This window comes from Myotis brandtii, unplaced genomic scaffold (genome assembly GCF_000412655.1).
Source record: "Myotis brandtii unplaced genomic scaffold, ASM41265v1 scaffold39, whole genome shotgun sequence".
Classification (NCBI taxonomy): Eukaryota; Metazoa; Chordata; class Mammalia; order Chiroptera; family Vespertilionidae; genus Myotis; species Myotis brandtii.
In genome coordinates this window covers 1,581,108-1,591,865 of record NW_005364953.1, presented here as the reverse complement: position 1 = coordinate 1,591,865, position 10,758 = coordinate 1,581,108, and the positions used below count along the sequence as shown (strand labels likewise).

Below are 10,758 nucleotides of genomic sequence, written 5' to 3'. Positions count from 1 at the left end.
GCAGGCAGAAGCAGTTAGGGGAAATCAGGCAGGCAGGCAGGCAAGCAGTTAGGAGCAAGCAGTCCTGGATTGTGAGAGGGATTCCAGATTGGAGAGGGTGCAGGCTGGGCTCAGGGACACCCCCCCCAGTACTCGAATTTTGTGCACTGGGCCTCTAGTCCTATGTAATAAAGAACTAATATGCAAATGGCCAGGGGACCTGAGGCCGCGCCCCCCGCCCCAGCTCTGCGGCTGGGGGACTTGAAGCTGGGCCAGGGGAACTGAGGCTGCACCCCCTGCCTGGCGGGGCTTGACGGGGACCTGAGGCCAGGCCGGGGGACCACAGGCTGCACCCTCCACCTGGTGCCAGGCCAGGGGACCTGAGGCTGCACCCCCCACACAGCAGGGCTTGATGGGGGTGGGGCCGGTCGGGTCTGGGTCTTGTGCGATTTCCAGGCACACGCGGGTGGGCAGGGACTTGACTCTGGGTTCCACAGTGCGCCCCAGACTCTGACAGGAGGGAGATCTTCATATGCATTTTACTAATTTTCTTTCATCTCCGACACTTCTATTATAGAGAAAGGGCAAATAGCAATATTAAAATATTTCCTCTAATTAATTCCCTTTTAATGTACACAAATTTCATGCACTGGGCCACTAGTGTTGAATAAGAGTGGTGAGAATGGACATCCTTGTCTTCTTCCTGATCTTAGCAGAAAAGCTTTCAGTTTTTCACCATTGAGTATGTTATTAGCTGAGGATTTATCATATACTAGTGGCCCGGTGCATGAAATTTGTGCATGAGGTGGTGTCCCTCAGCCTGGCCTGTACCCTCTCCAATCTGGGACTCCTCGGGAGATGTCTGACTGCCGGACATCCCTCTCCATTCCAGGACTGCTGGCTCCTAAACACTCGCCTCTAACTGCCCCCCCTGCCGACCTTCTCACCCCCAACTGCCCCCCCCCCCGCCGGCCTGATTGCCCCCAACTGCCCTCACCTCCTGACCTGATCGTCCCTAACCACCTCTGCATCAGCCCTCCACCAAGGCTTTGTGTGGAAGGACATCCAGAAGGTCTCCCGGTCTAATTAGCATATTGCCCTTTTATTAGTATAAGATGTCCTTTATTATGTTGAGGTACTCTTCTTATATTCCTATTTTATTGTTTTAATCATAAATGGATGTTGTATCTTATCAAGTGCTTTTTCTGCATCTATTGATAAGATTATATGATTTTTATCCTTTCTTTTGTTAATGTGGTGTATTATGTTGATTGATTTGGGGGTGTTGAACCATCCTTGTGCCCTTGGAACAAACCCCACTTGGGGATGTTTTATTTTTGGATGTACTGTTGTATTCAGTTTGCTAGTATTATGTTTAGGATCTTTGCATCTGTATTCATCAGAGATATTGGTCTGTAGTTTTCTTTTTGTGTGTTATCTTTGCCAGATTTTGGTATCAGGGTTATATTGGCCTTGTAAAATGTGTTAGGAAGTATTGCCTCTTCTTTAATTTTTTTGGAAGAGTTTGAGAAGAATAAGTTTTAAATCTTTGAAACTTTGGTAGAATTAACTGGTGAAGCCATCTCGTCCTGGACTTCTGTTTTTTGGAAGGTTTTTTATGGTTGTTTCAATTTCCTCACTACTGATCAGTCTATTTAGATTTTCCAATTCTTCATGATTTATTCTAGGAAAGTTATATATTTCTAGGAATGTATCCATTTCTTCTAGGTTATTGAATTTGGTGGCATATAGTCTTTCATAATATTCTAGTATAATCCTTTGTATATCTGTGATGTCTGTGGTGACTTCTCCTTTCTCATTTCTGATTTTGTTTATATGGGTCTTTTCCAATTTTTTCTTAGTGAGTCTAGCCAGGGGTTTGTCAATTTTATTAAACTTTTCAAAGGACTAGCTCTTTGTTTTATTGATTTTTATAGTCTTTTTTGTCTCTATTACATTTAATTCTGTTCTAATTTTTATTATTTCCTTCCTTCTGCTGACTTTGGGTTGCTTTTGTTCTTTTTCTAGTCTAGTTGTGGAATTTCCACTCAGCCAGCTTTCCTGCGGTTCTGGGTGGTAGTTGTTCTGCCATTTAGTTGTAATTTTGATGTGGTTGTGAGAGGCAGAAAGTATAGGTGATTATCTATGCTGCCATCTTGGTTTCCTCTATATATTTTGATCTCATCTTTTATTTCTTCTTTGACCCAGTCCTTTTTTAGTAGTTATGTTGTCTAATATCCACATATTTGTGGGTTTCTTTATTTCCTTTCTGCAGTTGATTTCTAACTTCAAGGCATCATGGTCAAAGAATATGCTTGGTATAATTTCAATCTTGAATTTTTTGATGCTAGTTTTGTGACTAAACATATGGTCTATCCTTGAGAATATTCCATCTGCACTGGATAAGAATGTATAATCTGATGTTCTGGGATGAAAGGTTCTGTAAATGTCATTTATGCCTATTTGGTCTAGTATTTACTTATTGATTTTCTGTTTGGTTGATCTGTCTAGAGTTGTGAATGGTGCATTAAAGTCCCCAACTATTATTGTGATTTGATCTATTTTCCTCTTTAGTTCTGTGAGTAGTTGTTTTATATATTTCCGTGCTCCCTGGTTGGGTGCATATATATTAAGAAGTGTTATGTTTTCTTGATGTATGGTTCTCTTTATCATTATAAAGTGTCCATCTTTGTCTCTTGTTATCTTGAAATCTATTTTGTCAGATATAAGTATGGCTACACCTGATTTTTTGTGGATGTTATTTGCCTGTAGAATCATTTTCCACCCTTTTAGTTTGAATCTACCTTTGTATTTGCAGCTTAGATGTGTCTCTTGTAGGCAGCATATGCTTGGGTTTTGTTTTTTGATCCACTCTGCTACTCCTTGCCTCTTTATTGGTGAAGTCAGACCATTTTCTTTTAGGGTAATTATTGTTGTATGAGGATATCCTATATCCATTTTATCTTGTTTTCTGGTAGCTCTGTGCCTCCATTGGTTCCTTTCCTTTATGTTTCAGTCTGTTGTTTTTGTTTCGTAGTATTACATACATCTTTCCTCTGTTTCCACCTTTTTTAAGCTATATGACCTGATTTGGGGATTTTTGTGTGTGGTCACTGTTAAGTTTATAAAAAATGCAATTGCATATATACTGTAGTTTGTTGTTTTTTTTTTTTTCCTTTTGAATGCATCTGATCTTCATCTTCCTTTGCTGGTTTAGACATTTTACCCCTCATCTTTTATGCTTTTGTTGCCACAAATTATTCCTGTTTATGCTCTAAGTTTTTTTTTGTATAATCTTATCTTTAGTGTTGTAACCTTATGCTCTTTGTTTCAGGTAGAATAACTCCCTTGAGTATTTCCTGCAATGGAGGTTTTCTGGTGATAAAGTCCTCCAGTTTCTGTATGTCTGGGAACATTTTTATTTCTCCTTCATATTTAAAGAATAATTTTTCTGGATATATTATTTGTGGCTGGTAATTTATCTCTTTTAGACATTTGAATATTTATTTCTACTCTCTTCTGGCTTGTAGAGTTTCAGTGGAGAAGTTATATGAAATTATGATGGGTTTTCCTTTGTAGGTCATTTCCTTATTTTCCCTGGCTGCTTTGAGAATTTTTTTCTTTGTCATTAATTTTTGACATAAAACAGCTCTATTTTAAAACAAACAAAAGGAAGAGAAAATTAACAAATAAGCCCCCAGAGATTCTGATTCACTTCTATAGGCAACTGCCCATATCTCACACTGAGAATCATTGTCACTTTCCTGACTATAAATTCCTCCAAGATTTGATCCTGTTTGCATATGACAGCAGGTAATAATAACTGCCTGTCATATAGAATTTTACAATATAAAAACTCTTTCATATATATGGTCTCATTTAATTCCTTAATAATATACCATATAGTAGTTATGAGGAAATGGGCTCAGAAGAGTGAGATATCTTGAGAAAGCTGACAAAGAGAATATGTGGCAAAGTAAAATTCAAACTTAGTTCAGTCTGTCCACAAAATAAATTAATAGTGTCCTTGTACCTATTGGGTCTCTCTGGTTCTCAGTACTTTCCTCCTCCTATGGTCTAGCTTCTGGACTCTCTAGCTTGATTTATGCCTTTAATTAACACATTTGCTTCTCAGGTTGCATTTGTTGATTTAAGAACCTCATCTCACTTGGCTCTGGTTTCTGGTTCAGCATCCTGTATCACACTACTGCCTCCATAAGGCCCGTGTCAGACTATTCCTCCAGATTAGGAGTATCCTTGCTCCTCTCCTCTCCTATCATTTCAAGTCCTCCATCCCTCAAGTTCTCATTAGGTTCATAGTCTCCATTCTCCATGAAGCCTTCTCTGAATAACTCAACTCAGTTTCTCTCCCTTATATGACTCCCTTAAACATTAATACTGCATAAGTGAGCATTTTATCATAAAATGTCTTTTCTAGTAATTATTTCATGGGAATTCCTTGTCTACTCACTAGGTTGTAGGTTCTTTGTTTGTAAAGACCATGTGTTATACATTATTATACCCCTCATAATGTCTGATATTGTGCTACATACTCAAACATATTTATGGATTGAATAATTTAAAATGGGACAAAGTTGATGATAATAAAACATAAAAGGTCTGAAATTCTCCTTAAACATGAGAACCTCCATGGAAATCTTAAGGATTTTAGAAGTTGTCCAGCAATCCTATTGTTTTTTTTCTTCTGCATTCATTTTTTTCTGCATGTCATCTTCACAGACTTTGACATGGAATCCTGCTGCTGAAGCAAAGCCCAAGGAAAGTTAATTTTATGATAAATGAGTGTCATTTTCCAATTTCTCCACGACATTCTTAGAAGCTTGTATTGGGGTCACCTTGGAACTCTTCATTCTGATCTCTAAGCTATCTTGAAACCTTTATCACTTGTTCTCTTCAATTCTATGCTTTTTTTACACATGTAGTGCTTGTCACAATAGGAGACACATAGTAGGTACTCAATAAAAGTTTGTTGGATGATAATTTAATATTTAAATCTTTTGCTATAAGAAAAACTTTTGCTATAGCATAGGAGAGTGACTAAGAGCATACTCTGGAGCCTTACTATCTGGATTCAAGTACCAGCTCTAGTACTTACTAAATCACGTGACTTTAGGAAAGTCACTTTATCATTCTGTGTTTTCAGTTTCCTAATAGATAAAATGGTATTGGTAATACTAATTATATCCCAGGTATTTTGTGTATATTAGCTACAAAAATTTATATAATAAAATTAATGTAATAAATCCAGTGCCTGGAACATACCAAGTATTTGTTATTATTAACATTTTCCTTTTATCTAAAGTCAACTTCTCTGTCGCATTTCACTACATGTGCATTTCTTCCATGTCATACATAATTTATAAAAGTGTGACTAGTGTTTATATATAGGATCTTCTGTGTCCCACGAAGCCTGTCTCTCATTGAGATTTTTCCTCTGTGTGTTGAATCCTTAATATCTGTAATTACTGTAGAATGAACTGATGAAATGCACCCTTATATAGCAGTGTTAATCTGCAGCTGAAAGTTGGGCTATTAGAAAAACAATAAGAAAAAAGTAATAAACTTGAATTGATTTGCATTATTCATGCGTCATCTTTAATGTCTTTAAACAGTTCCACTTATTGGGTTTTGTAAACTCAGTAAGGTTGATGCATTGCCTGGATATTTAGTAATTTTGCAGCTTTAAACTAACTGTTCTCTAAATCTTTCTTTGCAGCTGTTAGTTGAAGCAAGTCTAATACATTATTAGATAGATATTAGACTAAATCATTTTCTGGATTGAAAACCCCCAAAAAGTCCTATATTAAAAACTATATTTTATTTTTTTTGAGTGAGGCATTTGAGTGATAGATACTATATATGTACTCATACTACATTTTCCCTCCCAGTTTTGAAGAGTTAATATGATACATTTCCTATTTTCCTTGTAATGTTCTCAATAAATATGAGTGATCCTATGTGCATAAAACCAAAAAAAGTGTGTTTTAACCACTGTTAACACCTCTTCAGTTACTCTAACAAACCCTGTTGTAGAAATGCTGATGACAAATGATACTGCAGACTGTAACTTCTGGTTTCATGAAGAAAGAATAAAGGGATTTAACCCAATAATTATATCTTACCATTTGAGTATTAAAATTTCTGTTAGAGCCCTAACTGGTTTGGCTCAGTGGATAGAGCGTTGGCCGCAGAATGAAGGGTCCCGGGTTCGATTCTGGTCAAGGGCATGTACCTTGGTTGCAGGTGCATCCCCAGTAGGGGGTGTGCAGGAGGCAGCTGATCAATGTTTCTCTCATCGATGTTTCTAACTCTCTATCCTTCTCCCTTCCTCTCTGTAAAAAATCAATAAAATATATATAAAAAATTTTCTGTTAGAATGGGATTGAGGATGAGACTAGATAATGCAAGTAAATATGGTGTAGCATAGCATAATTGCTAAGCTCATGGTCTTTAGAGCCAGTCTTCCTAAAGGAACCCTGGCTTTACCATTATCTTTGTAGCTTTTGGCAAGTTACTTAATCTCTTTGTGCCTCAGTTTCTACATCTATAAATGAGTTAATAAATTTAAAGCATTTGCAGGAGTACCTGTCAAATGGTAAATATATGATAGTTGGATCTGTTATAACTCATGAGTAATATATGGAGCTTTGTTGATGAGAGTAAGTTATATATAGATAACTTTTTAAAGGAAGCTTCTGGCAAGCTCTGAATTCTCAGTAGGTGCTGAATTAGAATTTACCTATAGGCATAATCTATTTGCTCTGTACCTACGCTATTGGAGAATTTGATTTCTCAATAGAATGGTGGTTAAGATGAGACTGAAGAGATTATTTCTCTCTAGATATTTCGTGTTCACTCTCACTAAACTGTAGTTGTCATATGCTGACGTTAGAATCACATTCTGAAAAATCTCATAGTAGCTGTAAACATGAATGCTAGCATAGTACAGTGGAATAGGCATGAATTTGACATGCAATTCTAACAGTATCATGTACTACGTAATCTGGAACTTTCACCCCATTCCTAGCTACAAAACAGCAGAAATGCTGAGTAAAATTAACTTATTCATTCACCAAATATTATTGAACACTTTTCCTATGTGTCAGGCAGTATTCTAGACACTGTAGAAGTAAACCAAACAGACACAAATTGCTGACCTTGTGGAGTTTCCATTCTGGTGAATAGAACAAATGTAGTCTTCAAAGCATAGTCACGTTTTCAAGACAAGACATTTCCAGGAGCCAAACACAAAAAGGAAAGTGCAAACTAGAATGATATCCATGAGTTAACACTGTGGTTTCCCTGGGTTTTTGGAAGTTTAGATATTAGTAACCAAGGTTTGTGTTTTAACAACCATGCATAGTGTGGGAGTTGAGACTGAGAACTCCACATAAAACTGGGTTTCTCAAAGTGCTTTAAGTGCAGTGAAAGAAAACTCTTCTATTTTTCAGAGGAAGATGGCAAAGGAGTTATCTTTCTCAGGCTGCATTCTTGGCAGAGAAAAAATATCTTTCCTGAAAATTTGTAATCATGGGCCTGCCTTCACATGGCTTTGTAGTTTAAATTCAAAACTTCTGAATATTCCAAAAATGTATAAGCAAAAACAATAACACAAAAGTGCTGGAATTTGCTGCTAGGTGTTTCATGTCAGAAATTCTGCCATCATGTTCAAATTTCAGCCAGCAGTAATAAGGACAGAGAGAGAAGATCAGCAACCCCCCTGTGATGGCTAGAGGTACAGTAGAATTTTGAATCATAAGGTAGAAGCCTAAAGTTGAGAATTAAGGAACAAGATAGATTTGAAATCTAGGTTCCTTTATTTATTTATTTGTTTGCTTGTTTGTTTATTGTCTAAAGTTTTACATATGTTTCTGTTTTCCCCAATTGAACCCCCCCAACCATTCACACTCCATGCAAGCCCCCACCGCCCCAGTGTCTGTGTCCATGGGTTATGCTAATATGCATGCATACAAGTCCTTTGGTTGGTCTCTAACCACCCCTCCCCTACCATTTGTCTCTGGATCTATTCTTGTTCATCAAATTGTGTTGATCATTATATCCCACATATGAGTGAGATCATGTGATATTTCTCTTTCTCCGACTGGCTTATTTCGCTTAGCATAATGTTCTCCAGTTCCATCCATACTGTTGCAAATGGTAAAAGTTCCATCTACAGTATTCCATTGTGTAGATGTACACAGTTTTTGAATCCACTCATCTGCTGATGGGCACTTAGGCTGTTTCCAAATATTAGCTATTGTAAATTGTGCTGCTATGAACATAGGGGTGCATATATCCTTTCTGATTGGTGTTTCTGGTTTCTTGGGATATATTCCTAGAAGTGGGATTACTGGGTCAAATGGGAGTTCCATTTTTAACTTTTTGAGGAAACTCCATACTGTCTTCCACAGTGGCTGCACCAGTCTGCATTCCCACCAGCAGTGCAGGAGGGTTCCTCTTTCTCCACATCCTCAACAGCACTTGTCATGTGTTGATTTGTTGATGATAGCCATTCTGACAGGTGTGAGGTGGTATCTCATTGTTTTGATTTGCATCTCTCAGATGATAAGTGACTTTGAGCATTTTTTCATATATCTCTCAGCTTTCTGTATGTCTTCTTTCAAAAAGTGTCTAGGTCCTTTGCCCATTTTTTGATTGGATCATTCATCTTCCTTTTGTTAAGTTGTATGAGTTCTCTGTAAATTTTGGAGATTAAACTCTTATTGGAAATATCATTGGCAAATATGTTCTCCCATGCAGTGGGCTTTCTTGTTGTTTTGTTGATGGTTTCTCTTGCTGTGCAGAAGCTTTTTATTTTGATGTAGTCCCATTTGTTTATTTTCTCCTTAGTCTCCATTGCCCTAGGAGCTGTGTTAATAAAGATATTGCTATGACATGTGTCTGATATTTTGTTGCCTATGGAGTCTTTTAGGATTTTTATGGTTTCCTGTCTTACATTTTAGTCCTTTAGCCATTTTGAGTTTGTTTTTGTTGAAATCTGTGTTCTTGATGATCATGGAGCCACTATGCTGGCCTTTGATTTCCTACATTGATATAAGAAAGAAATATACTTCTATTTTGATTATATTATTTTTGTTATTGCAGCTGACTGTAATGTTGATCAATACAAATACTGTAAGTAAAACAAAAGCATTTTCAAATAAACAGCATCTTAGAGTTTACATCTAAAAGACCATCACTGAAAGAAGTACTAAGAGATGCATTTCAAGAATAAGAAAATTAAGCTTAGAAGAAAGGCATGAGATGCAAACAGACTTTGAGCAAATAAATTGGTATATATGTGAGTAAATAAAAAGTAGCACTGGTGACATAAAATTTATAATAATTTTGAAATTTGAAAAAGTATGGATTTTAGAGTTAGAGAATAGGCATAAAATTCAAACCTGATGATTTACTTTCTTTGGGACCAAAAACAAAATACTTAAACTTTATGAGCCTCAGTTTCCTTGTTTGCAAATTGGTAACATTAAAATACCCACAAAACACACTTAAATATTGGAAATAAGTTATGTAAGACTCTTGACATGGTACCTAATTCATGCTCTTAAAGTATGACAAATTATAATATGAACAGTTATAGAGACTCAACAAATGTTTGCTAGTAATCATAAATGAAATTAGAGATGGCTGGGTAATGGCCAATTGACTGTCTCCTAAAACATCACATAGGGTAGTATTTCATATGTTTTTGTATTTTGGTTTGAGACCTTGCCTTCAGCCTATTTTCATAGACATCTGGTATTGTCAGCATATTGGAAATGCATCTCTTACTTAGAGGCAGATGCATAATATTGTCTCAAGAGTATATATAAAACTAGAATGTCAGTGTATTTATGAGTGATGAACATCATGATTGTTAACACAGACCAAAATACTTGTTTTTACAGGACTAGAAATTCTCTGCCTTTAGGATAATCTACATGGGAATCCAAATCATGATCAGAGTACCAGTGTATTAAATCACAATAAGAGATAAATTTTACAGAAATTGGAATGTATAGTCTTTTTGACCAACATTATCCTCTCTGTCTAAGCAGATAGTTATGGGAAATCAAGTCAAAATTGTGGGACCTTTAGCAAGTAACTTAATCATGATCCTTGATGAACTTTGAATTAGGTCAAGGTGAGTTAGATTAAATGAATATTTAACAACATAAAACTAAGATAGGCTGATACATCTCAAATAAGGGAAACTTTTTTTTTTTCGTTAATCTTCACCTGAAGATATTTTTTCATTGATTTTTAGAGAAAGCAGAATGGAAAGGGAGAGACAGAGAGAAATATCAGTGTGAGAGAGACACATCGATTGGTTGCCTCCTGCATGCACCCCAATCAGGGCCAGGGAACCTGCAACCGAGGTACATGCCCTTGGCCAGGGAGGTGGGTCTGCCATCTCCTCTCCAGGCCTGCACTTGGCTGGGGAGGCTGCGGGCTGGTCCCCCTGTCCCTGTCCATGTCCGCTCTGGCTCCAGGGGGCCGGCCTGAGCCAGGGTGGGGCGGCTTGCTGGTCCGTCTCTGTCTCTGCTCCAGGCCTCACCTACATGTGCAACCTCCTCCTGTGTGGTAGTGACCCATTATGGCATCCTGGCCTAATTTGCATATTGCCTCTTTATATTTATACTAGTGGCCCGGTGCACGAAATTTGTGCACGGGGGAGGGTATGTTCCTCAGCCTGGCCTGCATCCCTTCCAATTTGGGACCCCTCGAAGGATGTCCTACTGCCAGTTTACAGGGATC

General features: G+C 37.4%; 1 long non-coding RNA gene across 1 annotated transcript in view; it reads right to left on the bottom strand.

The window, feature by feature from the left end:
* Window positions 1–10,758, bottom strand: part of LOC106727212 — an 18,480-nt gene that overhangs the window by 5,778 nt on the left and 1,944 nt on the right. Inside the window, exon 2 of the long non-coding RNA XR_001363387.1 lies at window positions 4,447–4,449. This is a non-coding gene — a long non-coding RNA (uncharacterized LOC106727212). The remainder of the gene's footprint in view (window positions 1–4,446; window positions 4,450–10,758) is intronic.